General features: G+C 42.8%; 1 protein-coding gene across 2 annotated transcripts in view; it reads left to right on the top strand.

Moving 5' to 3' along the window:
• The first annotated feature begins 283 nt into the window (after positions 1-283).
• The window catches only part of AFF4 (ALF transcription elongation factor 4), a 96,624-nt gene continuing 78,857 nt past the window's right edge, over positions 284-18,050 (top strand). Inside the window, exon 1 of one of the 2 annotated variants that reach the window (XM_073651240.1) lies at positions 284-591. The gene's annotated coding sequence lies outside the window, so the exon portion shown is untranslated. The remainder of the gene's footprint in view (positions 592-18,050) is intronic. The other variant, XM_073651239.1, reaches the window with a different exon arrangement.

Below are 18,050 nucleotides of genomic sequence, written 5' to 3'. Positions count from 1 at the left end.
TGTAATACATTATTCTACCAGTAGGTGGCGTACACACCACACCTCAGCTGTACCAAAAACTAAAGCAACCAAATTATCATTTAATTAAAAATGTATTATACATTTTGCATGAATACTTTTAGGATACGTTACACTACAGATAAAATAAACGGCAAAAATTCGGGACTGCTAGCTACCACCAACAAAATGGCTATGTAATAGCTACCTCTGTGTAGCCGGTCACTGCACCAGTGCGCATGCGCTCCTCCACGTAATCTGGGACGCTCGCGCCAAGGCAGAACGAGACAGCCACGCCCAAAGTAGCCAGAAGCTCCTCCCGCGGCGCGTCACGTGACTGCATGGGAGCCCCTCCCAACGGTCACTGAGAGACACCGAGACCGGGAGACGCAGAGCTACCGGAGAGAGAACGAGTGCTCGCTGACTCACACAAAGGAGACGCCCGAGATTCCGTAGAGCGCAGAGAGACATGGGCCAGGCCACAAGAGGGGCAGCCGAGGCTCGGAGCAGCCGCTAAGGACAGGCGTCCGCACAGGGGAGGAGGAGGGAGACAAGTCTGCTGTGGCAGCGGCCGGCCCAGAGGCCTCACAGGAGGTAAGCAGCTCGCCAGTCCACCGCTGCGCCCCTCCCCCAGCCCTGTGTTTATGTATTGTCATGTGTGACCCTCCTCCATGTCTGCTGCTGACCCCATCACCTCCAGCTACACATGTGTACTCTGATGTCACATGACCAGTCACTGGGATGATTGCTGCTACTGCTGCAGAACCTCTTTCGGGCAGGGTCTCCCTGATTGAACGAGCCCTTATTGTTCTCCCAGACAGCCCCTGTGAGTGAGGTGAAGGAGGCCTTCTGGGCCCTGGTGGGATTGGACTCGTCAGGCCTGGAAAGTGTTCATATGTGCCCTGAGTCCTCCAGTGCTGGATTGTCTGTGTCCACCTCCCCCAGACCCTATTTATATCAGGCTCGGCCCTGATCTCACCCTGGGAGGGGGAGGAAGAGGAGCCTGGAGCTCCTGGGCAGGCCCTGGCACTGGGGGGGGGGGCAGTAACATCTGTATAGGTGTGCCATCCTCCAGCTTCTCCTGTGCGTGCTATTAACCCTTTTGACAGGACTATGCATGAGATCACATAAGTGTGTACATAAGAGGGTCTGCAGCCCCCGCCCCTTATCTTCTCATCAAGCCCTAACGGTTCTTTTGTGATGGTAAAGTGGTCCGCTGCGGCCCCCAGCTGGGTGAATGAAGCCCCTATTACCAATGACAGGCTGGCACGGGTTGCTCTTTTCCGCCTGGCCTCCTCTTTGAAATCCATGATTTTCTACCTTTGTGTGCTCCCGGAACAACATAGCGGTGTATGCTGTGATGATCGGCCTGTGATGGGCTGAATCTCCAGTAATTGACGTCAGGGCTTTGTTCCTCCACTTCAGTCCAGTGAGCATGTCTGTGGCATCACCGATGGGGGGACTCTGCTGGAGATGCTGGCGAGCGAGTACGGATTGTATAACTGCATATCTTGTCCATCCTTTATCTTCTCGTGGCCTCTTTTTTCTGATCTTAGCTGGAGGGATTTGGGAAGGCTTCCCTTTTGTCAGTGTCAGGTGTAATAGCAGCGACACTGTAATTCATTCTCTTCTCACGTGTACCATGCCTTCATTTTATTCGGGATTCCTTTTTTTGTAGGCTTTCTGTATTAAGGAGTATCTATGATTTGTATGTTTCAGTGGAAATGTCACATTAGGAGTAGATCTCAATTCATGTGCGCTGGGTGGCATCTGTCACCCATAGGCTCCAATGTTAGAAAACGAATGGATATAATGCAGTGTTTTCTATTGGATGCCTCTGTAGCATGGGTGCACATCCCACAGCCTGGGGGCCGCATTTGGCCCTCTGCATTTCTGTGCTGGTCTCACTGTTGTCACAGATGTGTCTGGTGGCTGCTCATATGTACTTGCCGTCCTAGGGAGTAGATGAGTGTCAGGTAGCAATATAGGGATGGCGAACTATTAATGGTGCCCTGTGTGGCCATGTCTGTAGCCATGTCATCTGGGAGAGAAGTACATGAAATAGTGGCCATGCATGAGTGCTGCCATAATCAATGTAATTTATGGGAGAAGCTAAAACTCAACTGTGTCAGCGTCTCACATAATCTACGATGGAGAATCCATGCTCTCTTTCTTCCTGGCTCTTGAATGGGAGAGAAGAGGACCTCTATCCTCTTGATAGGTGGGAGTCCTAAAAAGGGAATTGGCACCTATAAGATATGTTGTGGTGATTTCTGATGGGGTTGGTACAACCTGACTTTCAGAGCAATAAAAGGTTGCGAGCCCCTTCTTCAAAGAAAGGCAGTAACATATACCAGCCAAGATCTTAGTCTATGGATCTGCCTAATGCTATGTGTAAAGAGCCTAGCTCTGCGACAAGAGACACAAATCTTCCCATAATGGCAAATAAATGCCAAAGGGAAGTGATCGGTGGGAATTACCTATACCGCCATATGTACTACTTTGACTAGTCTACGCTGCGGATTTTTCATTTTGGATGGAAAATTTGCTACTTATTATGACTAGAGTTGTGCAGTGACATTTTTTTTGTAAATGTCATCTACTCTCTGCAGAGAAAATCCAGTGTAGGCTGCCCGGCGCTGCATATTTGGCATCTGCAATTTAGCTGATATTGCGGATATTTATCATGGATTACACCCTATGCAATTCCTTTTAATTCAAGGGCCAATTTTCAGAGCTTCATTGCACTCTTGGCGTGGCAAAGGGCTCAGTGCACCATTATGCTTTCTCAGTTTGCATATAGGAGACTTCGTACCACTTCTGTTTGACAGTGCTCTCTTGCCCAGAGCGAGCGCTGCCTGAACTTGGCCCGCTTGTCTGCATATGTGCACACCTACACTGGCTGTGCACAAAATGTGGGCAAGCCCAATCTCCTCCTTGGAAGCCGGTCAGAATAGGCAGAGCAGTGCGGACTGAAAGAGCCGCAAAGTTTGAACCAATGATGAGACCAGTTTTGTTAAAAAAAAAAAAAAATCAAGCAACCTCTGTTCCTATGCCTTATCAGATGTTGTTTTTTAACCTTAAAGGCGTCTTTTTTGCTTGGGACTGTCCTTAATTGGCAATGAGCGATGTGCCACTAAGAAAAAGCAGCTCCTGCTCTGACATTCTTCTTATATTGCAAAGGCCACCATTGCAGGTGATGTGTGGCTGTCTGTACCTCTCAGGTGATCAGTGGATTTTCATGACGTTGTGTATAGATTCATATAATGGTATAGAAGACTTCCATTTTCTAAAAATAAAGTTAAACAGGTATTCTCATTTCTGACATTTTATGGATTTTTCCAGGACTTGTCATAAATGTCTGGTAAATGCGTTCCTGACTTTTGGGGGCCTCACCTATCTTAAAACAGGCAGCTTATGTCAGTGGAGAGATGGCATGTGCTTCTCTCCATTTACTTCTATGGCAGTTCCATGGCTTAGCAAGTTGCTTTGCCTTTTTTTAGAACTTCTCCAGTGGACAGAAGACCCCACAAAAGTGGTGACATTTTGCTAGAATATTCCATCACTTTCTGATTGATCAATAACGTGCTAGGTTTGGGGAATACTCCTTTAAAGAGCAATTAAACATTTTTTATATGTGTGTATACATGGGTCCGGTCTGTACAGCATGTCTGGGCAGTTGAGTCTCCATATGGTGTGCTCGGTTTCTTTGTATATACCAGTCATAATGAGCGCTCTGAGCAGGAGCCAAGATCCTGGAGCACTTGTAGGAAAAGCAAAAGAGAAGTCTGTGGCCCCGGTGACCAACTCAACTTTAGCTTGTTCTTTCCTATGCAAGGGTGTATTATAGAGAAGAGAGTGATGTGCAGGTCCAACTCCAGCACTCCTCTCACTGTGACTGCTATATAGAAAAACACTGCGCACGCTCTCTGCTTCCCCCTCCCTCACACTCATAGTTGGGAAATCCGTACTCCAGACATGGTGGACAAATCTATGTACTCGTTTAAGCACGCAAGCACCTGTTTCATCCATAAATGCTGCTAAATGGGGTAATCAACACTGCTACAAAAAGTATTCCAAGTGCATTTGTAGTTTAAATAAATAAGTTTACTCTTTTAAGGCAGTCATTTTTTATGACACTGAATGTGTTATATATATATATATATATAATATTATTATTATTACTGAGGATTTAGCATTACATTCTCTGTGACCAAGCAAGGTCTGTCAGTGTAACCTAGTAATGGTTGATCAGAGTGGTAGGACTACAGTAGCCATTGCTGTTATGAGCACCATTTACAGAGCATGAACACAGCACAAGCCGCTGAGTGGCTGCAGTGCCGTCAGTGCTCCATACAAATAATGGCAGCGGCGGAGAGTCAGGGTGAGTTAGTAAGGGCTCTTTCACACGTCAGTATCTCCGGTATGAGTGGTGATAGTTTCCACACATACCAGAGACACTGACACAGGCAGGCCCAAATGAATGGGTCTATGCACATCTCAGTGTGTTTTCATGGACCTTGTGTCCATGTGCTTCACACGGAGACAAGTCTGTTCTTTTTGCAGACACACAGTCTGCAAAACGTCCCACACGGAAGACATCCGTGTGTCATCTGTGTTGCATGTGCCGGTGCTTGGGAATCAGCGCTACAGTTAGCGCTGTCCCCAATCGCCAGGTGCTGAACGCTGCCCTCATCATGGTTCCATGCCGACGCTGCGATCAACACCAGCAGGGACCATGATGTGGGTAGTAGTGTCTGCTCCCATAGTGTCCCCACCTGTAAAAATAAGCATAAAATCCATGTACTCTCCTCTCCTAGGAGTGCCCCGCTTTAATCCATGCGACCGCTGCTACCGGGGAGAAGGAGCAGCTCCGGAGCCCGTCCTTCTCCCCGGCAGCAGCGGTTGCATGGATTACAGCGGGGGACTGCTAGGAGAGGTGAGTACATGGATTTTATTATTCTTATTTTTTGGATACAATTTCTCTGACTTCCAATTTCAACTCCCCAGCTCTGCCTCACTACTAAGCATGTACATAAAGTGCAGCACAGATTCATCTCCAATAAAAGCCTAGATCCTTAGTTATGAAATGTTCTATTCCTCATCTTTCTCAAATTCTTATGAAACATTTACAACAAATACTGTACCCTATTTATTATATATTTTAGGAGTCAGTCGGTTAATTTTTATACCTACTCTGACTCCACCAAAATGCACACCAACTCCACAGCTCTGGTTCTGACACCGTGCAGCTCCTGCACTTAAAACCCCGCAGCATTTGGCGTACAATCATGGGAGTCAGCGCTCTGTGTATTGAGTGTGCCAGATTTAACTGCACCCCCCCAGCACTGACTGACAGCCGGCTCTAATGCTGAGCCCATCAGTCAGTAGTGGGGGTGCTTTTACAGCCGCCGCTCTCTATACACTGAGCTGTGACGGAAACCGTGCTGGCACGACAGCCATGACAGAGCACCGAACGCTGGCGGGAGGAATAAAGTTAATTTCCTCCCGGCAATGGGGCTCTAAGTGCAGGTGGCGGGCAGGGTTAGACTATTAACCTGCAGATCCCCTTCATATCTGCAGGTTAATAGTGTTTTTTCACATGGTAAATTCCCTTTACGACTAACTTCACTCAGTACGGCTATATACACATATCCAGTAATCACCCGTTAAAACTGATTCGACAGCAGTCCGTTGACAAAGTTGTGCAGAACTTTTGTCCAGCTGATAAAAACTGATCTCAACTGGATCGGATTTTGTTAACATTGAAGTCTATGGGAAACAGATCCGTTAATTAGCCATCTGTTTCCTTCCATTTGAAAAGGATCCGTTATTGCTTACTGGATCCTCTTCAAATGAAAGTAAAACGGATGATTAATTAGAGGATCAATTTTCCATAGACTTCAATGTTAAAAAAACTGATCTAGTTGAAATCTTTTTTTTTTTTTTTTTTTCAGCCGACAAAAAAATGTCTGCACAACTTTTTTTGATCTGCGGATTGCTGCTGGATCTGTCCTAACATGATTACTGGACATGTAATCATAGATTCAGTGTGTGGCTGTTACCTGATCAACCAGTCTCCCTGCTGGTTTTTGCACTCGGCGCTCTCTGCCTGTTGAATGTAATACCTTATAGATGTGGTGCCGTGACCTCTGAGCCAATCTGTGGGCCACGCTTGTTTACGTGCTTCCCTATGCCGCAGCTAGTTGAAGGTATTCTACGTTTTGTCTGGGGGCCTCTTTGTTTCCGTGGGTGCTGAAATAAGGAATTCTGCTGATGCTTATTGGGTGACCACTGCATAACACCCCCCCATACCCACTTGTAGTCCGGTTGCAGCCCATGAGCCTGTATGCGCCATGATGTGTGGACAATAATCAGACAACAGTAAATACCACACGTTTATCACACACCACTCGGTACTCTAGTTTTTTTTTACTGTTGTCACAAATAATCTTTCTGAAAAAGAAAAATTGGAAAGATTTTCTTTAAGTCATGAAAAGGTAATTGCAAATTGTAAGCAAGTCCCAAAGCTTTTTGGTTTACCTTAACGTGGCTATAGAAGTGTTGTTCTTTGCAATCCAGTTTCGGACCATTTTGCCCTCCGAGTACACTAGAAGAGGTGAAGATGCCAGGACTGGAGAATCGCTGATCTGTGACCGGGGGGGGGGGGGGGGGGGGGGGTGATTACAGCAGGAAGTAGTGAGTGCAGCTCCTATTGTTCACTTCCAGTGACCTGTAAATAGGCCAGTGACCATTAAGTGGCCAGTGACACGGCACTGGATCTTACTCATCACAAGGGGGATTTCAAAGACCATGAGTCAGGTAGTGTGGAAATCTGTTGCTGGCACCTGTGGAAGTCAGCAAAGGTTATTTTGGCTGGCTCCTGAATTCAATAGTAAATCTGACCATCATTGATTACTTGTCAGCACATTGTAAAGGGGTGATTGGTGCTGCAGATGGTCAGGAGAAATGTTAAAAGCATTGCTGTAGAATTTTAGGGGGCTCTTGGTGCACATATATTTTTTTTTCTTTAAAGGGTAATTGTTCTTTCAAGTAACTTTTCAGAATAAACTTTTTTTTGTCTGTACTTGAAGAATACTTTTCCCACTTGCATACATGTTATTGGATCATTTCCCTCATTTAAAAACAAAAAAACAAACAAATATTTTGACCTGTTTTAGGATATGTTCACATCACGATATGTCCATTCATTAGTGGCTCTTTTGGGGATTAAGTCTGACACACAGCAAATTGGGTAGGTCAGCATGGTGGCTCAGTGGTTAGCACTGCAGCCTTGCAGCACTGGGGTCTTGGGTTCAAATACCACAAAGTGGTAAACCTCAGTAAGGAGTTTGTATGTTCTCCCTGTGTTTGCGTGGGTTTCCTCCGGGTTCTCCGGTTTCCTCCCACTCCAAAGACATACTGATAGGGAATTTAGATTGTGAGCCCCAATGTGAACTGTGATGAATGATGTCTGTAAAGCGCTGTGGAATTAATGGCGCTATATAAGTGAGTAAAATAAATAAATTCGGACGTGATTGAGCCATTGACTTATAATGATGGAGTCACTTGTTGATCTCAGACATCATTTTCTGCAGTATCTACCTATTTGAGGCAGATAATAAAACGTGGTTAACTGCATTTTGTTGACCGCCTCAAATAGGTGTGTACTACTGAAAAATTTGTCTGACAGATTATATTCAGGAGTTACTGTCAATGGCCCTTCAGCGCAAACGTCTGAATCTGTTTTTTCAGGGCTTCAGACCTAAGCCCCGATGGCCGACGTAGCTGCTGACGAATGGATAAAATGTGATATGAACATAGCCTTATTTGCTTCTTTTCATCCACTTTTAGATAAATTATAAAAAATATGATTTAAATTTATTCACAAATATGGAAAATTTCAAAGGGTTAACAAACTTTCAAGTACCGCTGCCTGTAAATGCTAAATTCATTTCAAAGGCATATTTCTTTATGTTGGTGAACAAGTCATTAGACATTGTCCTTTCTGCTACGTGGCCTTTCATGTTATGTGCACTCCGCTAGATCTATGGTAACTAGACCTACTGTCCTGTCTGTTCCAATCAGCAGGAAAGCTTGTAGCTAATTGCCATGTTGTGGAGAAGTGAAGAACGGTGATTTTAGGGTCTTACAGAAGCATTTTATTGGCTGTCTTTCTGTATACAGAAAGGGGTTTTCCTGAACTTTGTGTTGTACCCTCTCCCTCCCATGATCAGCTTGTAGAAGATGCCGTGGTGCTCTGGAGTTATCTTTCTTCCAACACTATACCAGAGAGTATCCAAAAAAAAACGAGAATTACTTATTACATTTTTTTTAAGTCAAGATAACATCTTGAAAACATGAATCCCCTTCAAAATACTGTCCATTAGATGATATGCCCATGTCCCAACGTTTTTTCCACTGTTTAAAACATTCTTTATATTCTTCAGAACTAATGCTGTTATGTGACTCCAGCGTGTTTTTTTTGGAATATGAATGTTTCGCATGCAGCTAGGTTGGGTGAGTAAGGGGGGTGACCCTGATTTTTTATTTATTTTTTGTCAAGTTATCACAGGGGATGAATCTCGGTGTTACACCGATGATCCTGAAACAAAGCAGCAGTCCAGCCACTGGAAGACAGCTTCATCGCCCAGACCCAAAAAAAGCATGGCAAGTGAAATCAAATTTGAAGTCCATGTTGGTTTATTTTTTCGACATCAAAGGAGTCGTTCAGATTGAATTTGTTCCTCAGGGCCCCACAGTGATCCAACATTATTATCTGCAAATGCTGAAGTGAGTGCGTGAGGCAGTGAGGAAAAAAAAACGCCTGAATTCTGGCGATCAGGGGTCTGGCATCTTCATCATGACAATGCGCCTGCCCACACAGCGTTGAAAATCAACCGGTTTTGGGTGAAAAACTGCATAATGACTGTTTTTCCACCCCCCTTACTCGCCTAACCTAGCCCCCTGTGACTTCTTATTCCCAAGAATGAAGAAAAACCTAAAGGGAAAGCGTTTTCAGGACGTAGAAGAGGTTAAGAAAAAATAGTCGGAGGCACTTAACAGCATTAGTTCAGAAGAATATAAAAAATGTTTTGAACAGTGGAAAAAAACGTTGGGACAAGGGCATATCATCTAATGGACAGTGTTTTGAAGAGGATTAATGTTTTCGAGGTGTTGTTTTTATATGTTTATTCGTTTCGTACCCAGGGCAGTAACTGTTCTCTACAACATATGCAACACCGGTTTGCTTTATATTTTCAGAGCAGCCTTTATTGCCACACTGGATCACTATTAGTGACCACAGCTATTGAGTCTTATGCTAGAATACAGAAGTCATTTTGTCTGTTGCCACCTATAAGAGCATGCAGTGCCTTTTTTTTCTCTCTGAATAATCTATAGAAACGTAACAAGCACCTCTGGCCCAACAATGCAGGCTCATGTAAATCTGGGATAATCCCCTCCAACAATCTTAAATGTCTGCAAGAAAGGCACTAAAACTGTTCTCATTGACTTTGTCTACTAGGATGCAATTGCTCCTGCCCTTGTGGCCTATAAGTAATGGTGGGAGATGCAGCTGTAAGTGTGCGTGTTCAAGTAGCTTTGATGCTTAGCCAACTGGTTCGCACTCGCTCCCAACTTTGTCTTCCACTATCACACTTAAAGGGCTTGAGTATTGCACCAAGACAGAACCTTATCATCCATCTATAGTCTTGGTGATAAGTATCTGATCGCTGGGTCCCCGACTGCTGCATATGAAATTAGAAGATGTTTGTCATTTGTAGTTATTACTTTGGTTATCGGTGCTATTGTCTTTCTCCCTTGAGGCCATAGACAGTTTAATAAAGCTCATGTGTTTTGTATTTGTATATAAATATATAATGGTAGCCCTATAAAAGGTTGTCCTATGCTCTCATCAGGAACAAACTTCCCTGCTTCCTGATTGACCGTTCAAACCAGCGGCATGGTTTCACTGTTGTCCCGAGCTGTGTGCCCTTTTGGTGCTGCCAGCAGAGGCATCCTTGCCTCTACAGCATCAGGAAGGCAGTGGCAGGAAAGATTGTAATTAAGCTTGTAATCGCTGCATCTAGCAAAGAGCTTGTAAGTGCTTCGCTCCTTGCCTAGGAGTCTGGGCACCACTGGTAACCTAGTTAACGAGCAATAAACAAAACCTAAACATCTCTCCATTTTTGAGACGGGAGAGTAAATTGGACATTTGCTTGTTTTTACAAGAACTTTGCAGTTTTGCCAAATTACAATGATGAGACACCCCTGTAAGGTTCAGCTTTTTTATTTCTAGATGTTTGTTTCACTATGGTTGGTTTTTGTTAGCTGTTTTATAGTTGTGATAGATGAGACCTTTTAGGGTTTGGCATCTATGAGAAAGATATTGTATCTCGTGTCACATGCACACTACTATGCATACAGTCAGCCTACATACACCCTCCTGTGTGATTAACCATATTGAAATGTCTCTTCTAGTGCTGGGAAATTTCCATGGCTGGGCTGTGTAGGCAGTGTTTTCCAGGAGATTCGGGGCATAGGTTTGTGCTAATTTGGTTTTGTCCAGCTGTTCTTGTACCTTGTACATGTAGTCCGATCTGCAGACCACATGTATAGAGAAGGGGAAGCTGAGCAGAATGTCTTTGCCAGAGAAGAGTCTGTATAAAGTTGTGTTTTATTAAGTGAAATTGCTGGTGTTTGTATGTATGCGAGTCCTTGGGGGTGGTCCTAGGCTACAAGTGATACATACAATATAATACAACTTTATGCAGAATCTTCTCTAGAAAAGCTACACTACCCACAAAAAGTTAGGGATATTTGGCCTTTGGGTGAAATTTTTGGAAAACATAAAAAGCTCATGCTACAGTGATATTTTATCATGACAGTAGGGCATTCAAGTAGAAGCTATGAAATCACCATTGCATATCTCAAACAATTTATTGATAGAAAAGCCAAGAACAGTAGTGGGTATACCCCCCAAAAAATGTCAATGTCGCAATAACTTGTGGACTTGAGCATCAGTTACAGCTTGACAACGACATCTCATGCAGTTCAAAAGTCGAGTTATTGTCTGCTGAGACATGGCATCCCACTCTTCTTGAAGGGTGGCCCTCAGCTCATTCAGGTTCTGGGGTACAAAGTTACGAACCTCTACACTGCGACTCTCTTGATTCAATAGGTTTTCTATGGGATTCAAGTCTGGAGAAAGTGCAGGCCACTCCATTTGAGGTACCTCAGTCTCCAGCAGCTGTTCCCTAATGATGCGACCTTGATGTGATGGAGCATTGTTGTCCATGAAGATGAAATTAGGCCTGTGTTGATCATGCAGAGCCACAATTACTGGGGCTTGTCACTGTACCATTCACAAAGTGTAGGGGAGTTCTGTATTGACTAGACACAGCTGCTCCACTAGGCTACACAGACGGCAGGAAGAAGAGCGCCTGCCGTACAGGGTAAATTGCGCAGGATCCAGCCGGGAACTGCACATCACAGGGCCCAGTGACGTGCAGGGGGGGGGGGGGTATGGAAATGAAGCTAATAGGCGGAGATTTCTGTGCGTTCCCCGGATGGGAAGCTTGCCAAAACTAATTAAATGAAAAGCTCTTACAAAGCAACTAGACCTCTAATATGGGCCATACAGGTAAGTATAGATTTACATTTACATCACCTGTATGCCCATATTAGAGGTCTGATATCTCCCAGGGGTGACAGATTCCCTTTAAGCTACTTTTTAGAAAACAGCAAGTTGTGCAGAAATTACTGAAACATTAAACAGTTGGACATGTGTATTCAAAAGGTTAGTGAGGGTCACATTAAGTTCACCTGAAAAGATTAGAGTGTATTTGGGGATAATGCTGAAATTTCACCCGAAATCCAAATATCCCTAATTTTTGTGAGAAGTGTATGCATCATTCTGCTCAGCTTCACCTCTATAAATGCGGTCTACAGATCAGATACAATTTTCTGACAGGTTGTCTTTAACCCCTTCCCGACATGGCGATTTTCGTTTTTTTTCTTTGGTTTTTTTTTTTTTTTGCACTTTAATTTTTTTCCTCCCCTCTTCAAAGAACTGTTAAGATCAATGGGCTGGACATATATCTCCCTTAGAATTTCCCTCTATAACTTATTTTAAATGAAAGGGGTCATTACTAGTGGGAGACGTGTAGATCAGAAGAGCAGACTGTCGGTCATTGTATGTCTCATACTGGTAACTCCCCTTTTCATTTAAAATAAGCTCTGGAGGCAGATTCTCAGGGAGATCAGTATCCGACCCAAAGACCTTAACAGATCATTTAAATATGGATTTCTCTGGAAGCACCTTGATATCTGCGATCCAGATATCAGGAAGGCTGATCCTACTGACAGCTTCTCTATAAAGTGAATCTGTCACTTGATTCATGCTGCACAAACCACGGGCAGCATGAATCGGAGCCTGGCTGCACAACGGCATCTTCATGTTTTTATCGGAAACGTTCCGTTATACTTGGAAGAGCCGCCCTGGATCTAAAAGGAGAGACTACTAACCCAGTGAAGCCCAGGACTGTCTTTTCAGCCCCCTTCCAGATGATTAAAGAAGTTGTCCAGTACTTTTTTCAATTGCCCCAATATATTTAGCATGCGTCCATAAGTGTTTTTGTAATTACCTTTTAGTTGTATATATTGCCTGTGAGCGGGGCTATCACTGGCCGCTCACAGGCATCACGTGACCCCTGGCGGCAGCCGGCTTTTTTTTTCGCTAATGTCACGTCAAGTGAGGCGTGACATCAGTGACTTGGTGGATGCTGGGTTGTGGGCGGGCTTACCCCACCCACAACCCATCACTCAAAGTTTAACACAGCACTGTGTCACACCTGGCTGCAGCCGCAACTTCACGTGACAGCGGATGTCAGAGCCGACTGCAGCTGGGGATCATGTGATGCCTGTGAGCGAAAAGTGATAGCGCCACTCACAGGCAATACATAAAACTAAAGGTAATTACAAAAACACTTTTTTTTTTTTTTTTTATTATTATATACAACTTTTGTCCACCATTCTGAGCTGTCTAAGAATAACTTTTCCATGCTGCAAAACAACTTAAGACCCACCAGAGGGGTTACAGCAGGACTTCTAATGAAATTATATGCTTTTACCTCTGTAGCGATGTTGGGGTGAATATGATTTATTCTGCAATGTTTTATTCTTAGTTGTAATTTTGCTTTCTGGAGCGATAGTTCAGTTTTGTAGTATATAAAAGAAAAGCGTGGGTTACCCCAGTGAAAATTGTAGCAGACAGCCCTGTGCTGTTACTAAGTTGGGGGCGTGTATGTTTGCCATGGTGAATGAGCGCATGTTAGCCGACTTTGCCTAATTTCTCCCCTCCTGGCCTGTTGTAAAGAACCATTCCATTTCTGATAATACTGCAATTCTAGGGCAACTCTACGCTCGCACTATGCAGGGTGTGCTGACAGTATCAGACGTAAGGACTCTCCTTAGCATGGTAACGAACAGCTGTCATCTTGATCATAAATTTCAAGGCAAAATTGTAAGCTGACAGGTCTTGTATACTAGCCAAGATTCAGCAGGTAAAATAAGTATTGTCAGTCTGTTCAGTGTATAGCAGTGGTGGCGAACCTATGGCAGTATGCCAGATGGGGCACTCAGAGCCCCCCCCTGTAGGCATGCATGCCAGGCCCACCACCGCCACACCCACGAGTATTTTGCAAGTCTCCTGTGATGTCTGCTTCAGCTCCAGGTTTGCCGTGTTGGCACTTTGTTATAAATAAGTGGGTTTTGGGTTGCTGTTTTGGCACCCAGTCTCTAAAAGGTTTGCCATCACTGGTGTATAGTGTATTTGCGGTGGAGCAATATGGATGTAGCTACATGTGCGTATGAAGGGATTGTTGTGTTTTGTGTGCGTTCTAGATTCTATGATGGCAGTATTATGGTAAGCATCAACACAAGACAAACAATGGATCTACATTCCTGGTATTCACATTCCTGAAAAACTTTTTTGCTTAATTTGACTTGTTAGCGTAAAACCACTCGTGCGGCTGGATCAAAATCATGTAGCCATTGGTCACCATGTTGTGCGGAATTTCCGCTGCTTGTGACCAGCTGCACTGTATAGTCTCAGTGATTGACTGCAGTTCTTTTGACATGTCACTGTTGCAGCCGAACAACAGAGACCGGGGCACTGTCCGAGACACAGAGCAGAACCTGGGAAGGCATAAGCAAGCTGTCTGTTTTCTTACAATTAGCTCTGTGTCTGTGGGAAAATGTTTTTTTGAAAAGGGGCAAATCCTTTCAGTGCATGTACTTGGGGCTAAAAAGTTTTGCTATTGGGTTTCATTAGAAAATGTTGCACCATTTTCTTTTTATAGCCTCTTAGTAGCACTCTATTGCTGACTGCAGAAAGAACTGAGAATCTTTCAGTGATCTGTCTGATAGTTTTTTTTCTTTTTGTCTTTCTTTTTCAATAATAATAATAATAAATTATTTATTATTATTGTTTATTGGCCTCTCCCAGGCCGACCAGGCTCTGCTTCACTGGAGCTAGTGAAGGGGCCTCTCAGCATGTTAGGGGTGTGAGCGAGTGTGGTGCCTCGTCAGTGACTGAGTGGGCCACCTCTTCTCACTCCCTGGTGCCTTCCTGGACTCGTGTGGGTATCTGTGTAGAACTGTACCAACCTGACCTTGCGCGTCCTCGAGGGGGTGCTGAACGTCACGTTGGTGCAAAGGGCAGATCTGTATGACTTGCTCCGCCTGACGTAATTGTGACGTGGCGGGGTTTGGACCCATCACAAGTGGTGGCAGCGGTGGGATTCTGCGGGGTCTTTCTGTTGCCATTTCTTCACATTTTCTAGGCACCTCTTTGCTGCTTTGTGACCACAGACCATAACCAAGTTGAATGTGCAGGGAAAAAAACATGTTATAGCCAAACTGTGCAAAACTTTTAAAATATTTATATTTGAGAGTCCTCAGTGGTTGATACCTTTTTAGTGGCTAACTGAAAAGATTGTAACAAATTGCAAGCTTTCGAGTACACATAGTATAGTGCTATACTATGCCTGATGAAAAGGCCTGAGTAGTCTCGAAAGCTTGCAATTTGTTACCATCTTTTCAGTTAGCCATTAAAAGGTATCAACCACCGAGGACTCTCAAATAGAAAAATATTTATATCTACTGGCTAACAAAGATAGATAGATAGATATATATAAATATTTTTTTTTTCCCTGTATCAAAAGTTTTAATGAACCTCAATTAAAAAAAATGATTTTTTTGGCCCAAAAATATGTTTTAAGTACACACAAAAAATGTCTATTTCATCCTGTGCCAAAGGCTAGCTTCACAAGTGGCAAAAGGCAAGCTGGCTGCAGGTCACCTGGCTAAAACTCTGGTCAAGTCCCCATAGTAATATATTAGGCTGTCGAGTTTGGTTCAGGAAGCCACTGACCGATCTGAAAATCACGGCCCATACACAAAGCACAAAACTCAAGTGTGTGAAACCAGCCTTAATGGGTTGCCAACTTGCAGTGTCTGAAGAGTGTCCACTTCTTGGCAGTGTCCTGCAGATCTCTACTACCAGAAAGTTGTTCTTCAGTTTAGACCTATTTTAAAGATCTTTTCATATGCCTTAATGTTGGTACAGTTTAATTAAATTAGTGATGCGTACCAAGTAAACATTAGCCGACTAAGGTGTGAAATTGAACAATGCCTGAGCAACTCGGGCATATATTTATAACAATGTTATCTAAAAATAATTGTACTCCATTGTTTCTTAGCCCAATAATGAGTTTCTAGACATCATAAGACAACCAAAGAGGTGAAGAGCTGACAAGTTTTCCATGCCTTGACTCTTGAGAATTGTCCTGGGTAATGGAGTGCTATTGTTTTTACTATAGCAAGTATGTGTTCACTGTAAACACTGAAGCCCTAAATTACTGAAAGGTGACTTGCATGTCTTATTATCATGGAGAGAGACCTTTGTTTGGTTTGGAAGCTGTCCTCAGAAAATGATCGATTGTTCAGATCAGTTTTTTTTTGTGTGCCAATTGCTTTATAAACTCACATGTAATTGTGTATGTGGAGATATACAGGGTTGTCCAAAAGTAGGTGGACAGAAAGAGTAATAAGGTTATGAAGGGGGAGATTTATCAAACATGGTGTAAAGTGAAACTGGCTCAGTTGCCCTTAGCAACCAATCAGATTCCACTTTTCATTCCTCACAGACTTTGGAAAATGAAAGGTGGAATCTGATTGGTTGCTAAGGGCAACTGAGCCAGTTTCACAGATCTAGTTTTCACAGATGGATCTCCCCCAAATCTGTTTTCTTTTCATTAACACATAATGGCAAATAATTTAAATACAGATAAAAAAAAAAATGGATTTTAACAGCGTATTGGAAATCTCAAAATGCTGAAACCGTTACAGCAAATTGGGTTGAAACATTTGGTACTCAAGCCCCAAAGAGACAAACCATTTACCACATTCGTGACAAATTCAATGCCACTGGCTCAATCCTTAATGCTCCAAAAACTGGTCGACCCAAAACAGTCTGTACAGAAGATAACTTGTTGCTGAAACATTTGTTCAGAGTCCATCAGAAGAGCCTCTTTGGAATTGGGAATTTCACGAGCTTCTATCATGCGAATCCTGAAATCTATTGGGTGGAAAGCTTATCGTCCACGTCTAATTCATGGTTTATTGGAGGATGATCCAGACAGGCGGCTGCAATTTAGTGAGATTATGCTTAATGAAATTGAAGAAAATCCAGTAATTTTAGATAACAACATTATGTGGAGTGATGAAGCTTCTTTCAAATTATCGGCCATATTAACAGACATAATTGTATTTACTGGTATAATGAGAACATGCATTTAACATTAGATCAACAACTAAATGAGCCTGGTGTGAATGTTTGGGGTGGTATTTCAAGTTTTGGTGTTTTAGGACCAATATTTTTTGATGGAACAGTCACAGGAGATAAGTATCTTGATAATTCCAATGAATCAAGTTGTTCCCCAGTTACAGCAACAGCCTAATTCAAATGACCTTTATTTCCAACAAGATGGGGACCCTCCACATTATTCCAGTGTAGTCCGCGAGTATCTCCATGAAACATTTCCTAATAAATGGATTGGCCGAAGAGGCCTATTTGATTGGCCGGCACTTTCACCAGACTTGACACCATTGGATTTTTTCTTTTGGGGAGTACTCAAGGACAAAGTTTATAGTCGAAAACCAAAAAGTATCAGTGATTTGAAAAATTACATAAGAGATGCATTTCAAGAATTTAATACCCAAATAGACTTGTGCAAAAAAGTTTGTCAAAGCGTAAGAGGCGACTTCAAAGCTGTGCAAATTGTAATGGAAAACAGTTTGTGCACCTGCAGTGATATAATTTAAGGGCTTTTGTATTATTTTTCAGAATAAAATTTAATTGTCCAATGTTATGCTTGTGTTAGTAAATATAATTTTATATATAGATCAAAATAAATATTTTCTGGCCACCTACTTTTGGACCACCGTGTGTAATGTATGTGTGTGTGTGTGTGTGTGTATGTATATGTGTATATATATATATATATATATATATATATATATATATATATATATATATATATATATATATATATATATATATATATATATATAATCAAAAGTTTGGATACACCTTCTCATTTAAAGATTTTTCTGTACTTTCATGACTATGAAAATTGTACATTCACACTGAAGGCATCAAAACTATGAATTAACACACATGGAATTATACACTTAACAAAAAAGCGTGAAACAACTGAAAATATGTCTTATATTCTAGGTTCTTCAAAGTAGCCACCTTTTGCTTTGACTGCTTTGCACACTCTTGGCATTCTCTTGATGAGCTTCAAGAGGTAGTCACAGGAAATGGTTTTCACTTCACAGGTGTGCCCTGTCAGGTTTAATAAGTGGGATTCCTTGCCTTATAAATGGGGTTGGGACCATCAGTTGTGTTGTGCAGAAGTCTGGTGGATACACAGCTGGTAGTCCTTCTGAATAGACTGTTAGCTGCTTTTTTTTTTGCCATAATA

Source organism: Phyllobates terribilis, unplaced genomic scaffold (genome assembly GCF_046119375.1).
Source record: "Phyllobates terribilis strain yellow unplaced genomic scaffold, ASM4611937v1 Scaffold_11__3_contigs__length_659146591, whole genome shotgun sequence".
Lineage (NCBI taxonomy): Eukaryota > Metazoa > Chordata > Amphibia > Anura > Dendrobatidae > Phyllobates > Phyllobates terribilis.
Note: the sequence above shows the minus strand (reverse complement) of the source record. Positions and strands in the feature narration are given on the sequence as shown.